The sequence below is a fragment of the Gadus macrocephalus genome, chromosome 4, assembly GCF_031168955.1.
Source record: "Gadus macrocephalus chromosome 4, ASM3116895v1".
Taxonomy (NCBI): domain Eukaryota; kingdom Metazoa; phylum Chordata; class Actinopteri; order Gadiformes; family Gadidae; genus Gadus; species Gadus macrocephalus.
Genome location: NC_082385.1, coordinates 8,629,552 through 8,634,070, shown reverse-complemented (window position 1 = coordinate 8,634,070; position 4,519 = coordinate 8,629,552). Strand labels below are relative to the sequence as shown.

The 4,519-nt window shown below is 41.9% G+C and overlaps 1 pseudogene; it reads left to right on the top strand.

The window, feature by feature from the left end:
- The first annotated feature begins 221 nt into the window (after nucleotides 1-221).
- On the top strand, nucleotides 222-3,915 carry LOC132455899 (NLR family CARD domain-containing protein 3-like; annotated as a pseudogene).
- The last annotated feature ends 604 nt before the right edge of the window (nucleotides 3,916-4,519 follow it).

Sequence of the window (4,519 nt, the reverse complement as noted above, 5' to 3'; positions counted from 1 at the left end):
TTGGTTCTCCTGAGGATTTAAAAAAAAAAAACGCCCCTCTACTCAGGAAATGCAACATTTGTTTATCAACCTTTACAAAGCAGAAGGAGCTTCCCTCAAAACATCACATCCTTATATTAGATATATTAGATATATATATACACATATTATATGTATTACATCTTCTTGACCGAATATTCTCTTCAAGTGTTTAATCTACGACAATCAGTCTAACCGTGAAGGCGACTGTGCAAAAATTTGTAGACAAGGAGCTGGCGAAGCTTTGGGGGGCTCACTTCCCAGAGTACCCACAATGCTCAGTAGGTCAGGCGAAGGATGATGTTGGGAAGGGCGATGACGAGGTGGCACTGGATGAAGAGGAAGAGCAGCAGAGGAAAAGTGCCATCAAGGGAGTTGGAAAGATCACACTGCTCTGCATGATGAGGATGAAGGAGGATGAGATGGCTCACACTCTCAAGAGCGGTAAGACTCTTGGTTATGAAAATGTGAAGAAAAGAAGCAAGACATTTAGTTATTTGGAATACAATTTCCACTGACATTGACATTTACTGCTGTTGTTTATTCATTTAGAAACTCTTGCGGTTAAGTGCAAACAAAAACTCAAGTGTCACATGATGGAGAAGTTCAAGAGTTGGTTTGAGGGAATCGCTAAGGCGGGACAGCTGTCACTTCTCAATGAGATCTACACAGAGCTCTTCATTACGGAGGGCGGCAGTGGAGACATCAACAATGAGCACGAGATCAGACAGATTCAAATTGCTTCCAGGAAACCAGCAGAGGAAGAAACGTGTTTCATCAAATGTGAAGACCTCTTTCAAGCAACTGCTGACAACTCTCAACCAATCAGAAGAATATTGACAAAAGGAGTTGCTGGCATCGGTAAAACCGTCTTAACACATAAGTTCACTCTGGACTGGGCCGAAGGCAAAGCCAACCAAAACATAGACTTCACATTTCACGTGACTTTCAGAGAGTTAAATTTACTGAAAGACAAAACGTTCAGCATGGTGGAACTTGTCCATCACTTCTTCATTGAAACCAAAAACGCTGAAATCTGCAACTTCGAAAAGTTCAAAGTAGTTTTCATCTTTGATGGTCTGGATGAGTGCCGGCTTCCTCTGGACTTCCACAAGAATGGGACCTGGACGGATGTCAAAAAGCCCACCTCGGTGGATATGCTACTGACAAACCTCATCATGGGCAACCTGCTTCCCAATGCATGCATCTGGATAACCACACGTCCTGCAGCAGCCAATCGGATCCCTGCTAACTGTGTGGACATGTTGACAGAGGTGAGAGGGTTCACAGACTCACAGAAGGAGGAGTATTTCAGGAAGAGATTCAAGGAGGAGACGCTGGCTGGACAAATCCTCTCACACATCAAGAGATCGCGAAGCCTGTATATCATGTGCTACATCCCAATCTTCTGTTGGATCACTGCTACAGTCCTGGAGCATTTCTTCCACACATGGAAGAGACAAGGAGATATGCCCAAGACTTTAACTGAGATGTACATCCACTTCCTGATAGTTCAGTCCTTACAGGAGAACATTCGGTATAATGGAAAACGTGTACCAGATTCACAATGGTTTAAGAAGAGCAGGAAGATTATTTTATCTCTAGGATAACTGGCTTTTAACCAGCTAGAGAAAGGTAACCTGATTTTCTATAAGACAGACCTGGAAGAATGTGAGATCGATATCAGAGCAGCCTTAAAGTACTCAGCTGTGTTCACCCTGGTCTTTAAAGAGGAATGCGGGCTTTACCAGGAAAAGGTGTTCTGCTTCATTCATCTAAGCATTCAAGAGTTTCTTGCTGCCATGTATGTCTTTTGGACCTTCATCAACACTGGTGTCAATTCACTTTCAAAAAAGAAATGCATAATGGATCTCCAACACCTCTATAATATGGCTGTGGACAAGGCCTTAGAAAGTGTGAACGGACACCTGGACTTGTTCCTTCGCTTCCTCCTGGGACTTTCTCCGGAGACCAATCAGACTCTCCTACGAGGCCTGCTTGGAGAGACAGGAAATAGATCACTGACTAATGCTAGCACAGTTGAATATATCAAGAAGAAACTAGATCAGGATCTCTGTCCAGAGAAAACCATCAATCTGTTAAACTGTCTGAATGAGCTGGACGACCGTTCTCTAGTGGAGGACATACAGAAGTACCTGACATCTGGAAGTCTCTCCAGGAAAACTCCAGAACCTGGTCAGTGGGCTGCTCTGGTCTTCATCTTATTGTCATCAGACAATGAACTAGATGTGTTTGACCTGAGGAAATACTCTGCTTCTGAGGAGGTTCTTCTGAGGCTGCTGCCAGTCGCCAAAGTCTCAAAGAAATTGCTGTACGTCTGTCCATTTATTTCTCTTTAACAAGCTATTCATATTATTATTATTATTATTCTCATTATTAAAATCATTTGTGAAATATGAACATTTATAAGATCTCTGAAGAGTTACGCATTCTTTTACAATTTGTCTAAAGACTGAGTGGCTGCAATCTGTCAGAGGGATGCTGTGAAGCTCTGGCCTCAGTTCTCAGCTCCAACTCCAGTCTGACAGAGCTGGACCTGAGTACCAATGATCTGCAGGATACAGGAGTTGGGCTGCTCTCTGCTGGACTAGGGAGTCCACACTGCACATTGAAAATCCTTAGGTCAGTCATCCTCTTATGTACAAAATGTTAAAACCAGTGAAAAGCAATACAACTAATATATGTATCATTAGATGAAATCCCCTCAGAATTATTTCCAAATATAGATACATAACTTTTTTATGTTCTACTAATTTGGTCTACAGGATGAATGGCTGTCTTCTGACAGAGAGATGCTGTGGAGCTCTGGCCTCAGTTCTCAGCTCCAAATCCTGTAGTATGAGAGAGCTGGACTTGAGTACCAATGATCTGCAGGATTCAGGAGTGAAGCTGCTCTCTGCTGGACTGGGGAGTCCACACTGTACACTGGAAACACTCAGGTCAGTTTTACTCAGTGTGCAAAGAATTACCCCTGGCGTTGGGTAATGTAATACTATTGCATGGATAAATAAGTATATTTAAATGAACCATTCCCAACTCAAAGCCTAACATTTTTAGTTTCCGAGCAACAACTTTAACTACAGATGTCATAGTTATATCCATGTTATATTCATACTGAAATACAAGCAAGTCTATTATATAATTAGTATTCCAGATTACATAAAAAAATATTTGAATATACGCTGAGTTGTGTCTTGATATGTTATATTAATATTCATAAGATAACAACATATTCTGACTGTAAACATTTGTTTAAGGCTGACATACTGTAGTTTGTCAGAGAGATGCTGTGAAGCTCTGGCCTCAGTCCTCAGCTCCAACTCACCTAGTCTAAAAGAGCTGGACTTGAGTACCAATGATCTGCAGGATTCAGGATTAAAGCTGCTCTCTGCTGGACTGGGGAGTCCAGACTGTACACTGGAAAAACTGAAGTCAGTCATCCTCTTATGTGCAAAATGTTAAAACCAGTTAAAAGCAATACAAATAATATATGTATCATTTTATTGAAATCCTCTCAGAATTTTTTCCAAATATAGATACAAAACTTTTTCATATTCTATTAATTGTGTCTACAGGATGAATGGCTGTCTTCTGACAGAGAGATGCTGTGAAGCTCTGGCCTCAGTTCTCAGCTCCAACTCCTCTAGTCTGAGAGAGCTGGACCTGAGTTCCAATGATCTGCAGGATTCAGGAGTGAAGCTGCTCTCTGCTGGACTGGGGAGTCCAGACTGTACACTGGAAACACTCAGGTCAGTTTTACATGATGTGTTTAACTGATTAATATAGATTCATGTACATACAGATGGATCATTTCAGGGGTATTTTCTCCACTGTTGAAAATGTACGAACTTTGCACTGCGGTCATAACTCTATGAACTGTGCTTTTTCAGTATAGAATAAATGTATGGAGTTAGAATCATGCCAAAACCCCGCACACACGCAAAACGTGTTTTGCTCACGCATAACGATTCACACGCACACAAAACGTGTTTTACTCACGCACAATAATTCACACACTCGCTCAGTGTGGTTTGCAAATACAAGACATCATTCACAAACTAATGCATTTTGCTTCAGAAACAATTACAGTATGTTTTACACAAAGTAAAAAAAAAAATCCTTCAAGTACACAAAACAATTCTACAAGTACGGAACACGAAAGCTGCGCGTGGATCGGAATGCATTTGCGCACGGATCGGAATGCATTTGCGCACGGATCAGCAAGGCGGAAAATTAGTGCCAAAAGTCACGTGACAAATAAATGTCCTGTGATTCACACTACACAACAGCAGGTGGCGCTGTTGAGTCAGTTTAAGGCCGCCAGGACGATCTTTTTTTTTCTCCCCAAAATCTTTATTTGATGCCGGCCAACCGTGAGTGGATTCTATGGAAAGCCAAGAAGGACACTAACTGGCCCTAGAATGGCGCGGTAAAAGTGCTAAACCGCACGGAAACCGTACGGAATCCGTGCGGTTTGGCA